The sequence below is a fragment of the Anoplopoma fimbria genome, chromosome 12, assembly GCF_027596085.1.
Source record: "Anoplopoma fimbria isolate UVic2021 breed Golden Eagle Sablefish chromosome 12, Afim_UVic_2022, whole genome shotgun sequence".
Lineage (NCBI taxonomy): Eukaryota > Metazoa > Chordata > Actinopteri > Perciformes > Anoplopomatidae > Anoplopoma > Anoplopoma fimbria.
The window spans coordinates 13,579,838-13,604,039 of NC_072460.1; the positions used below are offsets into that span (position 1 = coordinate 13,579,838).

The 24,202-nt window shown below is 37.7% G+C and overlaps 1 protein-coding gene across 5 annotated transcripts in view; it reads left to right on the plus strand.

The window, feature by feature from the left end:
* hoxc13a (homeobox C13a) overlaps positions 1–24,202 on the plus strand; it is a 50,879-nt gene that overhangs the window by 19,098 nt on the left and 7,579 nt on the right. For all 5 annotated transcript variants that reach the window (XR_008531656.1, XR_008531655.1, XR_008531654.1 and 2 more), the window contains exon 3: positions 11,325–11,424. The gene's annotated coding sequence lies outside the window, so the exon portion shown is untranslated. The remainder of the gene's footprint in view (positions 1–11,324; positions 11,425–24,202) is intronic.

The window sequence follows — 24,202 nt, forward strand, 5'->3', positions numbered from 1 at the left end:
ACAAATAAATCAAAGTAAAGGTTTAACCCAGGCGTCCGCATAGACCTTCTCCCTATGTGGCTTTAGTCAGTGTTTATACTTGCTTGGTTGTGTTTACGTGGAATAAATACAAATACATTTTGTGACATAAATTACAGTGCATTCATTTTGGTAGGTATGCCTACGAAAACGGTGTATGAGAACAGCCTGCAAAGTGACACATAGTTATCTGAGTCCACACAGTCTTTTGCTGACTACAAGGATATTGTACACTTGGATACATTTTGATATCTGTTCAAAGAAATCTAAATGATCTAATTATCTGTGCATTATAAATGTATTGTTGTTGCCTCAGCCAGCTCAGTCCAAACTGGTGAGGAGCTTTTGGCTTGTCTCAGGACTTACCTCAAATTAGAGCCAGAATATCAGTCTGTTTAAACAAACCCCTGCTTAGCCCTCCAAGGTATGGCTTGAAGTATGCTCAGCCTCAGCCAGCAGCCGTTACTTGCCAGCACTATAAATGCCCAGATGTCAGTACCTAACCAAAGCTTGACATGAGGAAAAATGATTAAGACAAGCAGATTCTCCGATACACACAAAACACCAACAGCTGTTGTGAGATAAATATTTCCCTGAGTTTATCGGATCCGTTCAATCCATCAGAACTGACGGAACAACTCTTTTCAAACAGTATCTTTTAAAGTATCTACGTATATGGGATCCACAATGCTCTACTGTTCCCATACAGGTAAATTACTCATTTACAATATACTCAAGAGTTTTGATTGAAACTTGTAATCATTGTGACATTTGACTTATTCAATTACCAGCCAGAAATAAATAGTGAAATAGCTCTCTGCTTATTTGATTAGAGGCTACCTAATGGCTTCCATGTTTCTCTGAAATGGTAAGTAGTGTTGGTGGACAGCGGTAGTGAAAAAGAGTGACATCACCATATGTAACTGGAAACATGATGTATAATTACTATTAGTATCAGTCATTGCTGTAATGGAACGGGAGTTGAACTCCTTCACGTGTGTCAAAAAAAGACAGGAAACATTTCTGAATAATTAATATGGAAAAGTTGTGGAAGCCTTGGTTGAGCCGTGTTGTGTTAAGACACATTTCCTACATTTGGTCAGAAAAGTGACGAGTAAAGGTGAATCCTTTTCTGTTAGTGCAGTTTGAACTCCACCCGCATGCCCAAACAACTCCCCAGAGCCACACTGTACTCAACCTTTCTTTGATGAAAAACAAAGGGTTTTGTGGTCTGATTAAAAAATAATACTTTTTTTTTTTTTTTTTTTTTTGCAAGGATTTTATGACAATGGTATATGCATATACTTGTGTAATTATTCAAAGGAACACATTAAGGCTCCAGACATGGGCGTGTGCTCATGCAGACATGGAAAACAGTAAAGTAGAGGGAAAACTTCTTGGCAGTAGAGAATTAAAGATCATGTCAAATGACTGTAAGTGGTTAACTCTAGAGGTACGGTAGTGGCAGTCAAGAGTGATTCGCCACAGAAAGTGAGTCAGAATCACAGCTTTTGCAGTTTAAGACGACTTGAAGAACCCTTGCCAAATCCAATCATAAATAAACAGACAACCTCCCACCGAAAGTTAAAACAAGAGATTGGGGTAAATTTCATTCCTGAATTTATAGCCTTAGTATTTTACACAAAAACTGACAGTAAGTGACTGTTAAACAAGATTAAAAAAAACAGTTTATTGATTGTAAAAGGTCTAGTAAAGAAGAGCTCTATTTTTGAATTACGATGTGATGAAAAAACTGTGAAAAGCTATGGCTCATGAAATATCTATAAATACTCGATAATATAGCCCAAAACAGAAGTCGAGGCTTTGTATAATAGTTTTTGGTACACCTAATTTGAAACGAGAACACATACTAAAATATGGTTTCTATGTTATAGTCCATGTATGTGTCAGTCAAACATTTAGCCAAAAAAAGATTTTTCCAGGTACAAGTCCGTCTCGATAGTGAAATAGAATATATCCTGCTCCTCAGATAATCAACAATAAAGAACTAATTTGAAACGCATCCAGTAGGAAATGCACTTCATGCTCAAAGGTATGTAAGCCTAAACTGATTACAAGAAATGTATGTAGTCGCTGTGACGGCACACGTTGGCTTGTTGACGGCTGTTTTGAAGCCTTAAGTTGGACATTGTGGCCATCAGCATCTGGGTTTTTGGCGTCCGTTATATTGGCTTTATGCAAGTGACGATGGGGTGGATCTAAGTAAGACCGCACAACCTACGACGCTTAATTAGACATTTTTTGGCCACCACAAAGGCTTCCGTTCTTTCATGAACTGAAAAATGTGAAAGGGTTTTTGTTGTAAGACGAAAACACGGACAACTCCCAGACCAGACAACACTGTGGTAGCTACCTGTCAATCACAAGGTAGCCACACCCTAAAGCATACCCTTCTGTATTGTCTGTTTTACTCTAAATAGGACAATAATAATAATACCAAATTAATATCAAGATGTATGGAAGAGGTAAGGTAAGCTAAGGTTGCTAGGTAACGTTAGCTTGTGATAGAGGGAAGCGTTGGGTAAAGAACGGGGATCTCAGACCTTCTGTCCTCATGTAGCGTATTCACATTTAACCAACAGATGTTGCTGGTGAGCTTTCCAACCATTATATCCTCACTTCCACTGTAACTATAGTTTAAGAAACATCTCAAAAATGCATTTTTTTTTAAATCCTGATGCTTCGGCCTGGCGGCCCTTGCAGTACAGTGGTAGAAACCCTGCATTTTTAGGTCCCTCCTAAAATCTAACCTACCTCGGTAATTACAGGCCCATGTCAAAACTTTATTTCATTTATGAGCTATTGAGAAACTAAAAAATATTAAATGATCGGACACTTAATACAGATGCCATTGCTGGATGGCTTGGGCTTGGCCGAAAGATGTGACACAAGACCAGATGATCAGAGTTTATGAAAATGAAGCGCAGTCATGATACAGACACTTCACACACCAGAGATAACGCAGACCTTAGGATGTGCATTAAACCAGTGCTAAACCCTTTATATTAGTCAGCCATCACTCTGTCACTTTTAGAAGAGAATTCAGTCTGCAATTTAGTTCATACACTTCACTGATAAACAAAGAATTGGTCAGTAACACTGGGCTTCATGATCAAAGCAAGTTTTTGTATCATGTCAAAACTTCAGTCAATACACTGTCTGTCCCTCTACCACTGTCTCCCCCTCTCTAAATGCATTGAAAAAAGGTTGAAAGTGCAGTATGGGAATATTTCACTCAACCAACACCAATAAAGGGTGTGTGTGATACATGCATAGGGGTGGCTGTACACCTGTTTCATCAACACCACCGGTGTCACATTAGGCCACAACATGGATTTGCAATTCAGTCTTTACAATGATAAACACACGTTTTGTGTTTAGCACACATAGATACAACCACAGATGAGCTTAGGCTCTCCCATACATGTTTTACTGTCTATAGTAACAGCCATTCTACCGACGTTCTGTCAAGTGCATTTGTACAGTACTGGTACAGAAGCATCTGCACTGCATATTTTCAAACTATGTCTTCATGTGGGTTAAGAAGCAAAAGCTTATGTCAGCTTTCGGTATCTTCAAAGATGTTAATTATTTGTAGTGTAATGTAATTCCTATTTTGGCTGTGTTTTTAAAAGAGGCAAAAAAAAACATTGAAATAATATGACACAAAAAATAAGTTTGTTCCACATATTCTTTATTGCTGTGATCCAGGTAGCACAGCAATAAAATTCAGTCAAACTCAAAACAACAGCATGGCTGTGACTTAAACTGAATTATTACAGTTAAGGGATGGTTCCTCTTCTGAAATCACATGTAGGTCTAGACCTCATTTTCATTCTTGTTTGGAGCCAATAAACACATCCTTTTTTTAAATATCGCTTTCTTTCTAAATGTTTCCTACCATTGCCAACAGAGGGAACATTTATCCAATCATGTCAGCATGGGAATATCAATGGCTCTTTTTGAAATGATAATGTTGAAAATGTCTCCATTTTCATATTTAATAAAATATATGCTTAAAAGCAAGTTTTATGTTGGACTTTGTGTTATTCTGAAACCAACACATTAAGTATTGTTATATCATTTTAACTGCAAATGTATATCTGTCCCAAATATCTGTTATTGGTCTCCTTAGCTACTAACAATCAATACCAGAATTGGCGTTAAAAAACATATCTGTCAATCCCTAGTACACTGATTGATTTCTTTTAAGATGGCTATGGTACAAGTCCGTCACTTTGCATTTTGCGTCTGAGTTGTAGTCCAGTTGCCTATAGGCCACCACTAGCTCGGTTCATTTTAAATATAGACATTTCAAATCAGCGCTGATAATGGACAAAGAAAAAACAAAAGAATAGGCTAAGTATGACCAGATTACATATTTGCTTTTGTTTAAGAAGCTTGATTTCATCTGAATAAAATAACAAAATCTTTAAAACGACTTATAAATTCCCATCAAATCGCATTTTATCCAGTGTCTGTATGTGCAATTAACTGTTTTCCTGTTAAACAGTTAAATAAACATTAAAGGGGAGAAGAAAACTGAATTATTACAGTTTTCCGGATCACCCACCTCCACCTTTCAATGTAGTATTGAAATTGTAAAGTGAGCCAATGTACATTTTGCAAACTACACTTGAAATGGGAAGTTTAATCAAGTCATCTATTTCTATCCCTCTCTGTATCTGTATGTCTGTTTATCTGAACTGTAAACCAATCAAATCATTCTTCTTGATTTATGCTTTTAACTGCAGCTGGGTTGAGTCTTCTTGTGTGCATTTATAGCCACCTTGCTTTGTGTGTGCAGTGCAGGCTGGTGTGTGCCTAGGTTGTCATAGAAAAGAACTGGCTAACCATACAGAAGTGAGAATGGCTTTGACTTCTCATCAAAGTCTATTTTAAGAAAGCAAATAAGCAAATTTCCAAATTCCAGATTTCATAATTCAATTTTAACACTAAATTTACAACAGCTGGTATTGTGACAAACAATGTTCTATCCTACTGACCCCCTTTCTGTTTGTAAACATGCCAACATTTGTGTGGGCGCAGTATAGATGGCAGCTGAACAATGCTCTTGACAGCTTAGTTAATGCTACCTAGCAAGTTTTGTTGGCTTTTTACTTTTTTTAAAGGCTGAAGAAAATAAGAGTTTCAGGACCATATTAGCCAACCCCTCAGTCACTGGCAGACTACTTTGGAGGGGGGACAGCAGACTGGAGCTCCCGAGAGGATGGCTGGTGAGCTAGCTAGCTTGTCCATCTCCAGAGCTGGCCAGTTGGCCTGCTGGTACCCAGCTCTGCTGCTTTTGTTAGTTTTCTGTAGCCCCTATAACTTTAGCATGTTGGAAGTGGTCAGCCTGAGTAAAATGTAACAACTTCATCCAGACATTCTTTTCACAGTGTAGGAAGGCAAATATCAGATAAAGGACAACTTTGTTTGAATGGTTTTCTGTTACCAGTGTTGAATGGAAGCTAGGGGGAATTAGCAGCCCAGCCAATTAGCCAGCCGTCCACTGTTTTGTTTGCTGGTTTCAGCATTGCGGGCCTTCTGTTCCTCTCTCAAATAGTTTAGTCTATAAGTAACATTTCTCTCCATCTCTCTAATAGTAAAGCGTTCTATGTGAACAGTGAGCTTAGCCCACCGCTGCGGTGCATCAGTTTTGAAGGCCGAGGTCGTTGGCTGAAGGCTAAGCTAAACTATAAGTAACATTTTATCTCTATCTCTGAAACACTTCGCCGATATTGCAGCCTGATGGATCCTAGAATCACAGTTTATAACCTCAAATGTATTGATTCTGGCACCCAACAACACAGCAGATGACATTTTACATTTGGAACTGTAGTGCTCTACCCCAAGGTGATTTGTGTTTGCCACAAGTCATTCCTTTGCTTTGCCTCCAGCTAAGTCAGCTGAATAATATTAGGCCTACCTGGACTCCTGCATTAGAACTCTGTTTGATTGGGACTCAGTAAATTCTCCACTCTTTAGCTGTAGATTTTTAGCCATGTTAGTGGCATTGCTATAGATGGTTCAGTCTGTCGATTGGTCCAGACTGAAGTATCAACACCTATCCAATGGATTGCTGTGAATTCAATGTCTAATATACAGATTTCCATGTTGTCCAGAGGATCATCCTAATGACTTTGGTGATTACCTGACTTTTAATCGAATGCCACAATAAGGTTCACTTGGGCGTATTTGTGTTTTATTGAATACAAGATGAATTGTATAATGACTTTGATGGTCCCTTAATTTTGCCTCCAGCAGCATCATTGAGTCAATACTTTGGTTTCCGATGAAATACCCGCAAAACTAATCACATTCCCATTAGCCTCAGTTGCGCTTAATGTTAAGTGGTTGTTAGACAATGTTAGCATGCTGACATGGTAATCTAAGGTGGTTAACATGTTTGAGATTATACCTGCTCAGCATGCTAGCAATATCATGGTGAGCATGTTAGCATGCTGACATTAGCATTTAGCTCAAAGCACCATTTTATTTAGGTGCGGTCTCACATAGCTAATGTCATGGCTTAAGACCCTTGGTCTTGTTTGAATGTGACTGTAACATTGTCTCGGGTAATGTCCCATTAAATATAAGTGTATACATTGAGAATGAGATTTTCTTTGCTTATAATTGCACGGTTTCCACTTGAATTTCTTTGAACCGGTGGCAAATATCTTTTAATGTGGCCTGTTGCTCTGACTATGCTTTAGACTGACTGATTAAAGCTAAGGACCTGACAGTTTCTATGCTGATTTTAAAAAAGCTCCAACACAGATTCTATAGTGCATATTAGTTATTGACAGTTTGGCTAGCTAGCTAAGGTTGCTAGGTAACGTTAACTTGCGATAATTGGAAGCATGACGGTAAAGGGCACTGATCTCTGACCTTCTGTTTTCCTTTCGTGAGTTCACATTTTAACCAACAGCTGTTGCTGGTGAGCTTTTAAACCATTACATTTAAGTTTCCAACTGAGCCTCTCTATTGTAAAGGTAATTTTGAAAAACAGCTTTAAAAGATATTCTTAAAATAATTCCTGATGCTTATGTCCAGCGGGGGTTAACTAAGGCAGTGCTTGCGTTACACTGGAGGAAACCTTGCCTTGTTAGGCCACTCCTGAAACATAACTGAGACAGGGAGGTCCTCTTTAATAACAGGCCCATGTCAAAACTTTCTCATATATACGAAATACTGGGAAGCTAAAAAAGGGTGATTTAAGACCTAATACAGATGCCTGTCAAGCTAAATTAAATTAATGCCTTAAAAGAATGCCACTGGACATTGACCAAGTGATTTCTATTGCATTTCACTTTACGGCAAGAGACTAAGTCAAAGATCCAACATCTTTAATAAAGAATGGTTGAAAACACCAATCCCCCTTTATAGTATTTAATTAGTGTTTCACTCAGTGGGCAATGGTGAGACCAATCAAGTATAATATAGGAGAGTGACGAAGCTACAATTTCATACCTTCTATACTGCATGGCTAATTTTCAAAAAAAATTCTAACCGTGCAACCATCTTTAGTTACATTCTTAGATAATGTTTTGGGTGGTCTGAAAAAATATGTCTTGGCTGCCATACATTCTCTGAATCTGAGTCAGCCAACCCTGCCTCTGAGTCAGAGGAGTGCTCACAAATCATTTACACAACTGGTGGCAGCACAACCGCCTCAGTAATAAAGCGCCCCTACTCAGAATTCTGGTATCTTCTTTGTCCCGTAAACTGGTCACATGTTGCCTCATTCATTAACCAGACTAGTTTATACATCCATGCTAGCAGGTCTGTACGGCTGTACTGAGGCACAGCAGTGCTTTGATCTCAATGCTCACAATGGCATGCTAACTTGTGCACAATGACAATGATAACATGCAGGTATAATGTTTAACATGTTCACCATCTTAGTTTAGCATTGTCGTATGCTAACATCAGCACTAAACACAAATTACAGCTGATGCTGTTGTAAATGTCATTAGTTTTGCCTGCATTTGATAACAAAGCAGTATGTTGGAGAAAAAAAACAGACCTTATGTTGGTGCTAGATAGAAAGTTAGAGCAACTTTTAAAGTACCAACAATGAGAGAAAAAATGAAATCTGTCCGTCTCAGTGTTTCCCAAGGGGTTTGTGAGACTATGGGGGGTGGCATCCTTCCCTGGAAGACAATTAGTAGATTTCAAAGTTAAATCCATAAACATGGTGCACTTTAAGAGATAAATTAAAAGGGTTGATGTATGAAGAACTTTTTGCTCCTGTTAACGATTTTATGCTCGATCTAATATATACTTAAGTAAAGTGCAAGTCCCACACAATTATAGTTAAGTATTTCCATGTATATAACTTCATACTTATACTCCACTACATCTCAGAGGTAGTTATTGAACTTTAACGTCATTATTTATTTATCTATTGACAATAATAATATGGTAAATGAGGCAGGGTCCGTGTTTCAAGATGCACTGGGTGAGTTATTTACGTTGTAAAGTTATTTTATAAAACTCATATTGTTTCACACCGGTTTGATTGCATGCCATTCCCATTTTTCTAGCCATTTCCCAACTGTCCACTGCATTTTGAATAGTGTTATACTGTATACTGTAGTTTTTAAGTGAAAGGTAACTAGAAACACAACTACCTACATACTTTAATTAATATGATTGCTTTGTCATAATTTCATATCTTAAGATGTTGAAAGTAACAGCAGACATTGTTTCTTTAGATCTGCGACAATTTGTTTCTTTGCTTGATGTTGATGTTTCCTAAATGCAGTAAAGAAGGCAAAGGAAATGCAAGAAATTTCTATATGAAACTCTTTTCCCCTCTGAATTTCATACCAATATTTTGGTTTTATCCTTTTTCCTAGTTCACTAGTTCTGTACACAGATGTTTGTGCATTTGTTGGTCAGGCACTTCTAAGTATTACTGTCCAGTAATACCAAACAAAGTAGACCTATCACATTATGTCAATTGCCGAGCAGTTTTTTCAGACTTCATATACATTACTTAGTGATTGATGCCTGCAAAAACAGACCATGGCTCACTCTCTGATTGCCTGTTTACAGGGCTCTGACATTTTTATAGCCCTCCTAATACCATTACAAAGTATTGCTCCAGCAGCGGAGCTCTCGCCTTTCCTGTAGAATTAGATACAAAAGGCTGTCTGCTGTGATTACTTGAAGCAGCAGAGTTGTGAAAATGAGTTTTTGTTGAGGCTGCATGAGGACTTATCGACATTTTGACCACCACATTGTTGACGATTGTCTGGCAGATTTAACTTGAGACCAAAAGAACGCTAACATGCATGTAGACAGAAGATTATATTTATGTCAAAGTTGAGATGTAAAAAATATGTACAATAATATCTAAAAACACCTAATGTTCTCACTGTTTAAGGGTCACAACAATGCTCATCCATGAATTGTATTAATGCAATTAATTGTAAATGATGCTCACAATACTGGACCGGTCGTAGCATGTTAAGTTCAGGCTGATGTCCTATCAGCCATAGGGTTGTATAATCGAATGCAGATGCATCACAGATGGCTGCAACTCGTTTATTTTTTATTATTAAGTTGTTTTTTTTCTATTTTCAATATTACACTTTGATGACAAAAGTCTCAAACCCCAAAGTATTTCCTTTACTTTAGGGAGAAAATGAAACTTTGAAAAGCATTTTGCTTTCAAAAATGACTCAAGATTGTTAACGATCATTTTCTGATGAAAGATTAGTGATAGTTTTGACTTTACGAGTCCTTAGTGAAAAACTTGATAGTGGAGGAAAAGGTTGATATTGAGAATTATCTTCTCCGGATTTAATGTTGATTATTGTTATGAGACAAATGTTGGAACCAAAGTTGCGCTCTGTGATAAGCAACTGCGAGCAGTACACTGATATAAAAGGAAAACACCTGTATGTCAAGCTGAGGAGCTCCTCTTGGTTTGTGAGAATCTTGGTGGAGATCGATTGACCAAATTAACAGACAAATGTAAACAACTGCCACACAAATTAATTTATTACTGGGAATGCTCTTAAATCATTTTTTGTGTTGTATGTGCAGAAAGGTTTTAAGCAAACTCAAGTATGACATTTATTAAGATTCATCGTCTGGGAACCATAAATGTTTGTACAAAATGCTGTCAATCCATCCAGGAGATGTGTCTTCACTGGGTTAATTAAACTGACTAAGTAAAAGTAGCATACGTTCCCTAAGACAAAACTTCCTTTAGCTGCCTCACAGTAACGGTGTTCCGGTTTGTGTTATCTATAGCTCGACACCGCAAAGGGACGTCACTGCATCTCTGGTAGATGAATGTCGACACAGCAACCCAGATGTGAAGAAAAATCCTAAATCAGAGAAACGGTGTTGGGTCTGTCATTTTGCTATGATGGCTCTGTTGCAAGACAGACACCTTTCGGGGCTCAGTTCTGCTGTCTAGCAGAGACAATATTGTTTGGTCAGCGTGGTTACCCCCCCGCTGTGAGGCACACTGGTAATGCCCACAACATTCCACACCACCGTGCTTTAGTGTGATCCACTCAGCGAGGGAATAATAGAGTGCCCCATTCACGCTAATGAAAGCACTGCAAATTTGCTTTGGTATCTATTTGGTATTTTTTGGCATCTACAATTTGCAAGTTTGTATAACTGTTCTGTTTGTATTTCAATGTAATAACTTACTTACTCTCTGAATTCTTTTTAACCACATTTTCAGGACTTTCGTTAAATTCAAATTTGCATATTCGTTTGTGTGGTTAATTTATAATCGAGTATTACTTCCAGATTAATGCAGATATCACCAGTCAATTTTTATTTTCGTTGTCCTCTGTTTGATGACTTGAACCACAGTCTTGCTGCTCCTCGTGTAACTGAATGGAAAGTGTCAGTTGAAAAAAACACTCAATGGGATAGTATTTTTCTCATTTTCTTATTATTATATTCCTTTATTGTCTCTTTATTGGTGTTATTTAGATGACAATCTTCAGTTTTGTAATCATTACATGTTCACATCCTTCCTGTAGTCAAAATAAACTGTTTATTTGCTTCATTAAGGATACAGATTCCAGAGTTTCTCCAAAACCAGGCATCAACTAGTGACTTTGAGCATCTTATAGAGCTTTTGCCGTCTTTAATTTTTACACTTTGCTCACTGTCCGAATCCTAAACTCAGAAACACTTTCTCACTAAAAATGTTATGTTGGAGGCTTGGATAGAATCATGTTTAAGTTTATTTTATTTTTTTAAACTGCTTTTAATTAAAGGCTTTCCCCTTTTTAAATTCACAGCCCAGAACAGCAGCCATGAAGAAGGCAGACTTGCAAGCTCGTTTTAACATCTGCATCTATAGGAGAGAAGAACCAAAAGCCTCCAAGTAAGGATCAAGAGGTAAGGGGAAGCGGGGGATTTAATAGCATTTAAAAGTCAGAAGTTGGAATAAGAGAGAAAACAGGAAAGATCCTCACGATCGTGGACCTTTTTAGAGCAGCGATTTCTAAACGGATATTGAGAAGAGAAATAGTATACCATAATTATGGAGCAACTGAACAATCTTAACACAGGAATACTCTAATCAAAATGATAAGAGTGAAAAGTAGGATGTTTATAAATCCTAGAAATGAGAGCATTTCAGTATGATGAGCAACATTTGGAAAGTAGAGATGGATGCTAGTTTTGCATACAAAGGAATAAATTAAATATCTAGAACACTTTTTGTGTATTTACTTCCTTCACTGACTGATTATATTTATCTAGATTACCAGGTCTACAGAAGGCAATGTACACCGTACATTACAGTGCAGTATTTTGTAGAGATCTAAAGGTGCACTCTGTTTACATGATCACTGTATCATAATGTTAAATACATTAGCAATGTAGGCCATGTACACAAGACACAAGGATACTGGATATTGTAGTTGTTATTCCCCCAAAACAGGAAAAGTGGGCAAAAACTTGTGTTGCTTATTGGTTTTGGGATTATCGTTTGGTTCTAAAATGTAGGAACGTGTGATTTGACCTGCTTGTCTTGCACATACGAGTCTGGCAGAATTGCACTGAATATCCACAAAAATGTGACTTTTATATTTTTATTCAAAAATCTTCCATCAGGGATTTCCCTTTCATGCCTTCTACAATCATGCGGAAAGACTGAGACTTTTTTTTCCACATATGGAAGATATCCGGTTTTAGAAAAGCTCTTCTCTTGTAGTTATTATGCCCAAACATGGTATGGGAGTAAATTGTAAAAACATATTCCTGCCGCAGATGACTGGGTGCATAAATAAACACAAACAAACTCTTTCTGCCCAGAGTATCCATCACCCTCTTCAAAACACTCAGTCAAGTCAACGTGTTTTCCTTTTGGGCATATTGTTTGGGGGAAAAAAGAGATGGCTGTGAAAATCTATGTAGATCTCTTAAGTTACTTGTGTTACCATGATGTGCTGTATGTAATGCTTGTGCAACACATAACAAGAGGGAGACAATCAAATTATTATTTTGATCAACCAAACTATATTACAGATATATTTGAATGACAAGTTCTGAATGTATCACAGTATTGAATTAAAACATAGGTTTTCGGTTAAAATAATAAAGCCATAGTGTTTTGTTCTAGAAACCATTAAAGATGTTCCTTTGAACACTTGACCTACATTCACCAATCTGTTCTCTTCTGAATCTGAATTTATTCATACACAATCCATTTGGAGGATTTTAGTTGCAGAAATAACAGCAAACAATACAAATACCACTGTGTTGTTTGCTTGTGTGACTCTGTTGTTACTGCTTTATGCTTATGAAGACAATTTAAGGGTCAATTGCATCATTTAGATATACATCCTATCTGATTATGGTGCTGTTGAGATGGAGTTTTAGACATGCAGACCTTCCGTTTTTTCAGAGACAACTCAGTCGTGTACCGATTCTGGAAAAAACTATTTTTCAAACTTTCCAGAAAATTTCCTAACACGTATTTGATTATTATAGCAGGTTGCCACATTTCTGTTTTTTATTACACTGCTAACGCGATGCATGGACAAAGAAAGTACAGAGGTTTGATCTGCAAAACGAAACTGTATTTTTCTCCTAAGGATGTAATATCAAAAGGAATGAAATGGGTAGACAACGGAAGTGAATTCTGGGCAATAATGTCTTTGACTTTGCCATATTTGCTTAACCTTTTAAACATAAAATGATACCTAAAGGCAAATGATTACTTTAATGTGAGACATACTCAGGGGTGACTACTGTACATATTACACTACATTATAGTATGTTTTAATTCACATTTTTTGATGAATCAGCATACATTTTAATGAAAAGGAGCGACACAATGTCATGACTATTATTATTTTTTTTTTACTGATTACTACTCTGGCTTCTGTAACTAATAAATGATGATATTGGCTTTGTAAAAATATGGTATAAGGAGGAAAAGAAAATGAATAAAAAAAACTGTCTTGTATTATTGTCAGTCATGATAGTTCGACACTTTGTGAAAACCTCACCCAAAAAAGGATACATTTTTAAAAATACAGAAAGGATACTGGTTCATGGCTGCATCAAAGAGGTCCTTTTGTGTGCACTTAAAATTCTCTAGCAACTTATTCCAAACGTTTCCAGTACTGTTTTAAGTGATATACTTTTGCCATTACTGCAGTTAAGAACGGCACTGAGAACAACTGCAGTGTCGTACTGCAGCAGCTCCTAACGGATTTAAAACAGTGATGCTCATTAAGCAGCCTGCGGGTCACACCTGGCTCCAGCTTAAAATTGCCCACCCAAACAATTTATCAGCTTTCGTAGCCATGGCCTCGCAGTCAATTCAGTCTGTAGTTTTAGGTCAGTCATTTAATTGCAGTTTAGATGGTATAAGGTTGGATGTCTAAACATTGAAATGCTTTATATACCGTGCATCTCTACCAGCTCCTGTAACTGACTTCCCCATGATTCTTGGCCAAATTCAGCTACAAGTTACTAACTAAATGGTCTTTTTGTGTTTACTCTGACCTTGGACAAGGTCATGAAGAAATATTTCTACCTCAATATATTTCCAGGATCCCACAACAGTTGATGCAGGCTTAAGAGAAGCATTTAAACATGTGGGTTATGCCTGCGAGGTGTTCTGTGGACCATCAGCATTCAGTGTGAAAATGTAGATGATTTATTAGAACATTTTATCTACTTCCTGGCTTAGAGTTCTCTATTTACTTTCCATTTACAACGTGTGACTGTGTCCACATTGTATTTGAATGTTTAAATGTTAAGTACTTTGATTACATCTGTGACTAGAGACTGCATGTCCTTTGCAGCAACTTGTGCAGCTGCTCTGGAAAAGCTATTTTGTTTGTTGCAGAAATGCTAATATATAAGATTACAGTTTGATCTGCGAATAAACATACAAGTCTCTTTAGCAGTTATGCACTTATGGTTAAGCTTTTCAAAACTGACAACAATGAGTTCCTTCATAAATGAATAATGGCAGCACGTTTCTAGGAATATGGTATTTAAAATTAGGTAAACATATTTTGGAGATTCAATGATGAATATCAGTCTTCCATGTGTTGTTTTGATTTGTATTTTTGCCATTAAAAATACATTTTTTTTTTTTCAAACATTAGCTCAATCATTTAATGTTTTCCTTCACTTTCTTGTTCAGTTTTTTACCAGGTTAGGCCTGTATCTGATTCAATTTTGCATTAAACTGATTTTTGTTTGTTATTCTCCGCATTGTTAGTCAACAGGTAAAAACCGAACGAGATGGCTCGATGTTGCACATTAATTTGTACGCTGTATCTTTCTATACAACTACATGTAAAACCCTCTCACGCATTTAATATCTTACCGGTGCGGATTATTTTACAGCCCCTTCAATCGTTAATTGTGCAATTAAATAGCAAATTAATTAAAGCTCAGAAGCGCCGATGCACTTTTCTGGTGATCCAGGAGCACAAGTCAGGGTCCGAAGTTTTTGAGTTTGGATGGCGTCTACATAAAAACCCACGCAGGAAGAAAAAGTGAGAATGTGGTTTTTCATCGCCCTATTACTCCTCTGAATATGTTAATAAAAGTGCTGGTTTGTTTTTAAGTGTTCTTTACAGAATAATTCACAGAGAAAAAAAAAACATGCACAGCTTTTTAAAATCACAACAACTAAATATAAATCATGGAACCAGCCGGGACACAAAGCTCCGACATTTGATATGGGATTCTTTAAAGTATTTACTTTGTATCCTGTAAACAACTGAAGCTTGGCTTAATGTGTCTTTCTTGCACTTATTTTCAACTTTTTTGAATGTCTTCAGATACCTATGACTATAATAATGAATCAATATTAATGATTCAGAGGATAACATAAGACGCAGGCCGCTGATTAATTCATTTCAAATGTTTGGGTTGCATTTAAGACCAAAACTGGTCTTGATTTGAAACCGATGCTTTGTTGCCCCACTTCAGCCCGAGTAAGGGGAGTCGCAAAGTCCAGCCGGAATGTATGATGTCATTCAGACTCGAGACAACACAGAGATCAATAAGATATGCAATGTAGCGCAGTGTCGATGAAGAACATTATCATACAGCCAGCTGATTTAAGGCCGCTTTATTTACTGATAACGGAAAAGCAGGTCCATGGTGAGCCTCCTGAGAATAAACGAATGCTTGACCGTCACTAACTAATCCGCTCTGGAGAGGTTGATAAGATTGCCGCAGTTTATGTTTCGTTTTGTTTTGTTGGTTCCAAGGCTGAATGGGAGTCTCGGCTATTTTTTTCATTGTAGAATCGGATTTGGACCCCGCTTACTGCAAACTGGCTACTGTTTTGGGGGTTTTTACGAGCAAGGTGAGAGAGGTGAGGGGTGTCCTCTCCTGAGCTCACCCAGCTCTGTCTGAGCACAGCGACTTTGAACTTGAACTCCGTCTTGCTCATCTTCATCATGTGTGCAATACACTGGCACATGTGAACCCGCACTCATTTTAGTCCATGCATCTATCCATCTCCGTTCATTTAGGCCATGCGCAAACAAAAAAACAATAATAATCTGTGTGTGATTTAACTCGAGCTTTGGTTAGTAAGTCTTACTTTGTTTTTGTGGTACACTAAACTGTTGTGACCTGGACGAAGTTTTAAATGAGACAAATATGATTTGGGGAAAAAAAATTGAAATCTTTGCTCTTGCTTTATTAGTCAGAAACTCTTTAGCCAGTCATGTGTATCTCCTGTTGTAGGCTTAGTGAATATCTAATACCATGTAGACCTGTAGAGAAAAGGGCAGTTCTACCACTAGTAGAACTAGTAGCGAGTCCTTCGAGTTTTAAGTACACATACAGGAAATGATTACTCTCGCATATGAGGAATCTTTGTACACATTTAAATAAATGTTCTTTTTTTTCATGAGTCTGTAAAAAAAAAGTGTTTATTAAAATAGGATTCCCTTCTTTTGATATGTTGACCTCATTAAATGTATCATATTTAATATTGGGCATTAGTTATTTGCTATACTGCCAAAGTTCACAAACACATTCTTCTAAAAAAAAAAATCGGGTCGCTCTATTTTCCGTATGTTTGCATGTGCAGTTTAATTATCTCGTTTTCGTGGAGAGCGTGACGTGTAGGTTGAAGGGTATGAGCCAACAATTGCGTAAGTGCCAGATATGTTTGATTAGACGCCCTGAGAAGGATCAGTGCGCGAAGAAAACATTTCCCTGGAGCTATTTCAAACTGTTTATTAAAATGTGTTGTAACCATCCACGTTCACATTAAGACCTGCAGTATCAACTTAACCAAGCATGAACAGAGATGGTTCATTTAAGCAGCCATCTCGAAACACACCTTCACGAAGAGCGGACAACACGCTCCAACAGACGTGTTTGGTCGACTTATCCTCTGTGAAGTCACTTTAAAATGACTGAATTCACCTTTCTTTTCGGTGGCCTCCCCGTCAGTTTTCCAAATTGGAAGGAAAAGTCCCATTAGCGCAGACTTTTGTTTTTGAATGCTTCCACTTTGGCTCATATAAAGCAGGTTCCTATGTATAGCCATGCTCCTGCTATGTTTGTAAGAAATATTAAAAAATAAACATGAATGGATAGTTTAATCTTATAATATGACTTGGAGCCTTTTGTGATGAATGTGTGTGTGTGTGTGTGTGTGTGTGTGTAGCTTCTCTCTGCAGGGTCCTGGATCCTTCTCTCATAGGTTCTTCATAAACGGTTTGGATCAATATATAATATGCCTTTTACTTCTGCCTTGTTGATCTGAATTGGGTATGACTTCCTGTGTATACTTCTCTCATCATAACGAGTTAACCAACAACAAGCAGGTGAGGACATTATTTTCCATTCTGCAGCTCTAACAAAGCAACAAACCAAACAGCCCAGGTTGACTTTAGGCTCTTCGTACCGTCACTGCACTCTGGATCAGGAAGTTGTTGTCCCTAAATCGCTTTCTGTACATTCCCAGGATTTTTATTTGGTGTGGGGTTTAGTATTTGATTTAGGCAAAGTGTTTTTCATAGCGTTGTCTATGTAAATAAACCATTGGCCTAAACTAAATAAAGTTGGCTTCCTGTTTTACATTCTCTAAATCAAATTCAGATTCTACACGTTGTTCTGTTAATGATAGTGGAAAGAACGTTATACAGCTTATATTATAGTTAATTCTATAAGTTTACTTATAGATTCTATAAGTTTACTTATAGAATAAACGTATGTATACTTTAAGCTTAGTTTATCTTTACGTAAATGTAATGTCGCCTACATGCTCCACAGGAAGTAGCCACATCGTAAAGATCATTAAAGTGCATTCAATAATTGGTAATGTAAGGGAATAATGTACATATCAAAGATCTGCAAGGTGATTTGAGGGAAAAACTGCGTCGTATTTGTTATTTCAGTTCGAATGATTATACATAAATCCTTTTAGGGATATGCAGTGCTGGTGCAAGTGAAGTCAGTTCACTTTTGCACACAAGCACTTTTAAGGCATGAATAAAAACTGATATTTGCCTTTCTATATACTAACGCTATTGTTTGTTTTGGTAAATAGTTTTTGTTTAACACTATTGGCCACAGAGATTCTCATGCGAGGATGAAGCGGTGTGTTACGCTCACACACATCCACAGCGCGTGTCCTCGGCGTTTTGACACATTTTCCATTTGTATACATTTTGAAAGCTGTATGGTGTTAGTGGCTATAATACACATTAAGTGGCGTGGAAATATTGCCCTGTAATGCAAGCCTCAAGATTTAGGAAGATACCCTTGAAGAAGATTATTTTGATACAGATTGACATTTCCAGGGGATTTCCTTTCCTCCCACAGTTTGCCTAAAGCTTCCAACTGTAAAGGAGGTGATCTTCAAGAATCACATGATTGTCTTAATGGCCCAGTTTAATCAATGCATGACTTGTAGATAAATTTAAAATATACAAGCTCAGTCTCAAAGACCTTTTCTATTTTTAAACCCATTTCTAGAAATACATCCTCATCAATAGTTCCACAAAGATCTGTTATATCAAAGTATAAAACATTTTAAAATGTACTTATAGGCATGTTTGTTCCCTTCGGCTTAGTCTGCATAGTCTGAAATATGCCCAGAAAGTTTGGAGCGCTTTATTCTGTGACGGAAGAAGTGAGATGATTAATGATGAGCGTGTGTGTCTTTTGTTTTGCTGTCTGGACGGATGGAGCGACCGCCTCTCTTAACTTGAACTTGGACTTCCGACGAGACGCGTCCAACTGTGTTTTTACTTTAGTCTGCTTTATCGGAGGTTTACCAACCAGACTGAAGCAGAAAAAATAAGAATGATCTCCTGCACGACTTATTGACCAGAAGGACTATTGACCACATTAAAAAAAAAATATTCTAAACACATACTCAGATTTAAGACAAGACAGGACAGGCTAAGGCCCACAATATGACAGACATGACTTGAAAACCTGTTGTACAATATTAGCATGAATAAATAAATCTTAATAAGTAACTTCTGTCAAAAAGTGGAATAAAACCTATTTTGTCTATATTATCCACGCTCATTTAGTAACCGTGCGTCACAGATGATTATTTTCTCTCGCGCATTTCCAACTTTGTCCATACAAATATTCTAAAATATACTTAATTGTCTAAACGTGTAGTCTGTTTTTGTGTAGAAATTGTACTTGTGCATGCGTATGAAAACACCCGTGCAGATGCTTATATCGACTTTATATGATCACATTTATATTATAGTATCTTATTTGTATTGTACGACATTATGCAAATGTTGAGGCGTAAATGCTCAACAATACACCGGTGTTGTGTTTAAGTTCTCTTCTTGATTTAATCACAGTTCACGGGGGTTTTCGCTCACAATTGTGAACACTACTCGCTGCGTTGCAAAAAGGACACGTACGGATATCTTCCTCTCAAATTTGGTAAAAATCTTGAGTGTGTATAACATCAACATTTAATACCAATGTGATAAGCACACCGCATAGAACTGCTTTAAAGCCTATGTTGTCTTTTAGTAAACCCACTGTGGGCTGACTGCAGCGGTGGTCTGCCAGCCTGTCCTCTGTCCTCTGTCCTCTGGGCGCGGCTCCGCATGGCCTGCTTTATTTTGCGGTTAAGCCACAGCCAGCTTCTCCATCTACCTGCTCTGGGTGAGGTTAAACGAGTCAAATCCCAGGTAAATTAGCCCTAAAACTTTGGTGTTTGTAGTCTTGTCTGTCTTGACTTCCCAACAGCCTACAACACACATATATGTACACGATTGTATATTATCAGTGGTAAATAAAAAGATGGGTTTACCTCGTCGTGATTATCATACAGAAACCATCCAACGACATGAACAGAAATCTAATGACTTCCTGAGAAGCCCTCACCTCTGTTTTTAAGGCCTCTGCTTTAATATGTGCTGCACTGTTCCTCTGTGCCATGTCCGTGTCACATGCATAAGAAGGTGTTGGTTTGTAAAGTGACTGTAAGGGGGGAGACTGCCCCCACATCTTTGTATGGACTAAACACGACACTATTCTGTCTTCTATTCAGTGTATGTCGTTTCATGAATACTTTAACTTAATCTTAAGGTATTGCAATTAGCTTAAATATCCCTTTTTTAACTGAGAGGCTGACGCTCCCATGTTTTATGTCGATACAAGTACTGTGGCATCCGTGTCCAACCTGCATGTGCTCTCGCATATGCAGCACGATCCTATCAGAAATACGAGAATGAATACGTGAATCTTGGTGCAAGCTGAAATATTACCTCTATTTACGCATGTAAACGCTTGTTTCTAAATGTCTCTCTCTCTCGCTCTCTCTCATATTGTATTTTTGTAATTTAGTATGTTTGTCACGCAAAGGAAAACACTGCACTGCACTAATTTAGTATTTTCTTGACAATCGCGTGCCAGTGGCATCCAGTCGTCTTGGCTTATGCGATTCTGAACATTTTTGATCGTAAATTAAAACCAGGCTGAACGGTAAAACGCCAGATTGAGATGCTGTTTTAGTTTTGTAGGACTGTTTTCATACAGTGGACTGCTCTGCTCTCCCTCCAGCCCGCTAAACAACTGACCACTTCTCTTTTACACACTCGCACAAACACACGTGCCCACATGGATATGCACAGTGGCAACATAAAGCAATACGACCTGCTTAAAGGAAGCGAACATTCACAAGTGTGTTGCAAAATGATGCATTAACATAAGCGTTAATGCAAAATACATGTAACGTGCCCGACCAGGAGCTCGTGAGTTACACGCACAGATTCCAGTTCCAAATGAGCATCAGTCTCCATTTACTATGAGATTTGTGTGTTTGATTTTGGTCCATCTAATTAGTTCAGATACTTAATGGTTCCAAAGTTGACTCCATTGAGTTTGACATATTGAAATCATATTTTTGAAAATGCACTTGGACTTTTGGCCTTTTGTATCCTACTACTGTGTGGATCTGTTTGGTTATTTGGGTTGACGCAGTTCACTTTTCAGTGAATTTACCACTTAACTTTGATTCTAAAAAAAAATGTTGTTTGTTTTTTTTTATCTCGAAGCTAAGTCTGAAGCTGGCTGAAAACTCGTAAACATTAACGCACCCTGATTGCAGCATGCATGGCGCAGACTCTACCTGCAAGCTGTCAACACATTCTTGGATCGCCACATCGCCTCTTCAAAGACTTTTTATCCCATGGGAGTTTTCAGCATTCTCAAGACCGGTGAGATAATGTTTGCCTAGTAATAGTGTTGCTTTTTATCGGCGTTTAACTTATTGATACACATGTGAAAGTCACACGGAGACATTTTTGCAGAGGGACTGCACTGTTCCTTTAAATCAAGACAAATGAAAACTGAAAATTGATGATTCAAAATGATAATTTCACTTGTTTCCGGTTGAGTTTTTGAAAATGATGTGTTTAAGAGATGCATACCTACGGTTTTGAAATCAGTGGGATGATGGAGCACTATACCAATTTTGTACTGCAGGATCTAAATAATATGCTACACATAAACTGCATGTATGTCAGTATATTCTGCGTACATAAGATCCATTGGCTCAGTCATGTGCACGTGCAGTCAGTTCCTGAGAGCGGAAGCCGCAGGTAGACAGCATTGGTATGGGGATGGATGCTCTCCCCTCCCCCACAAACATCCGCATCAGCCTGGCTCTTTCTCCGTCTGACTGTCTGGAAGGACATGATGTCTGGTTGTCAAGATATTTACAGCAGCACATTATGTCTGGTTGTCAAGATATTGATAGTCGTTTCAATTACCAATTCCGGAAATAAGTGACACCTTAGCAGAGAAGAATACCTGGCAGAATGTTTTAGGTTTTTGAGGGAAAAAAAAATATTTTTGAAAGTGAGAAAAAGGGGGATGCATTTGCACAGAGCACCACAAACCATACACACAGAGTAAAATCCCGCCATCACCTTGACGTTTTAAACACTTGGAAATTATTACTATTACTGACACTGCAGCGTTTTTTAAATGACATTAATGTAAAACCATTTAGTCTGTAATGGAGCATTCTTAATGTTTTAGTGCCGCATGATTACAGTTCCAGCGTTTCACTAACTGTATTGGAATTAGGTTTGACTTTGTCTGAATTTGGTTAAATAATATTGACAGCAACACGACTGTACCATATTATTTGTCCTTTCGCCCATGGCTATTCATTGCTGGTCGAGTTGTTGGAATTGTTATACAATCTATGTTGACCAAATAGAAATTGAAACCCATCTAATTAATTATGTTTCAGTACCATGATTTAAGAATTATAGACACAGGCAATATTCAAGGAAACCAATAGCATCTCCCTCGCATGAAGTTAAAGTTTAGGGTAGATCATGGGCAGATCCATTGTCTGTCTTGAAAAGTGCTAAATTATTTAGCCAACAGTATGTAAATTATAATATGAAGTATCACAATGGTATGTAGTTCAGGAGCGGCCATTAAATTAAAGTCAGCCCTGCAATGGTAAACTTGAAAAGTATTTTTTGTCCTTTAAGAATCCACCTGTCTACAACCTGCACTGTTGGGGAAAGATAGTAAAAACACAAGTTAGTAGTTAGAGTATGATATCTGATAGAATTAATAGTGCAGTGGGTTTTTTTTTTTGCAGGTTGTGTATTAAACAGGCTACCCGCTAAAGTATCATTGCTGGCATGTCTGTGGTTTCAGATTGGGCCGCTGGTGTCTTGGTGCAGTGGCGTAAATGTGCCAGACGCTTGAATATTTAATTTTAAGATAATCATTTATTTGCTGGAAATATAACTCTACAATAATTGTGTTACTTATTGCAAAAGCTAAAAAAAACAATACTTTATTATGAATTCTGTAGTTGTGCCTATACATATTGAAGCTTTTACTGTATTAAGCTTTTTCTCTTTTTAATTTCAATGAATAATTATGAGAATATTAAAATACAATCTTCATTCAGCCTAATTTTTTTTTGAGAAAACCGGATGCAGGCTTCGTATGTAATTTGTGGTTATTGCAACATGAAGTAACTTCTTCCCTGAGACTGTGCTGCCTGTTCACTAACGCTGCGACATCCTTGTATCCCACGGGCGAAATTATTTACAATAGCCTACACATATTTGTGCATAATGTGTAAGTCTGGCTGATTAAAAAAAAACCCAAAATGAACTCGACTAAAAATACCACGCTATACTTGATAAGCTGAAGAGGACGTAATCTTCTGAAGCCTGAGCTCTCCTGGTGAAGTTAGTTTGGAAGGAGCCGGTTAACTGCAGCGCAAAAGCTGTCAAATTCCTGATCCTTGAAAAAACAAAACAAAAAAAGCAACCACCAGTGATTATTTGGTGCTCCCCGTCTCTCTCCCTCTTCACACACAGCAGATATTTTAGAGTAAGGGTCTCTAAATAACAGCTAGTTTGCATGCATACTCTAGTGTGAAGTTCATTCTTGTCTGTCTAGACTCTGATTACGAGCCTGTTTGTCTGCGTTTTTTTACCTTGACCTTGGACTTCCGTGCAGCTGCCGTTTGGATGAGCCCTCCATAGTTGTAATTTCCTTGAGACAAAAGAACTTTAGTCTCTGTCCGAGGAGGGACAGGGGTCTAGCTTCCTCAGTATACACATACTCAATGGTGGCCTGATTATTCCCAAGGCAACTCGGCAGTGCAAAAATGTTGATAAACTAGGCACCCTTCGTAGGGCAGCTTGTATCTTTCTTTATGAGTGACTCATGGGTTAGGCATCACAAAAAAGTATTTTATGGACACTTTGTGGGCCTATCCCATCGGTAATATTTGAACCTGAAAAATACAGTCAAACTTTAAATATTAACCCAGGTGTATTTTAAAGAAGAGGAGAGGAATAGATGATAATCTCAATTTTTGTGATTACGGGGTCTGGTGACGAGATTAAATGACGTTTCGTATTTATAATAAAGGGTAATACAATTACAGTTATTTGAATCTCAAAGAGGATGCGAGTAAAATAGTGGTGGAAGAATTCCTGGCAGGAAATAGGACCGCATTTATATGGTGGCTAGTTGAATAAGGTCTGTATACAAAGTCCTGAAAGCGGCACATTGTTTTTATTTTCGCCTGGAAGCGTCAACATCCACTTGTATGTTCTGAATTAATAATAAACATCACATGGACTCATTTTGATGGTCATGTTAGTGGTCACGTTATGGCTGAGAAAGGATTTTAGGTCTA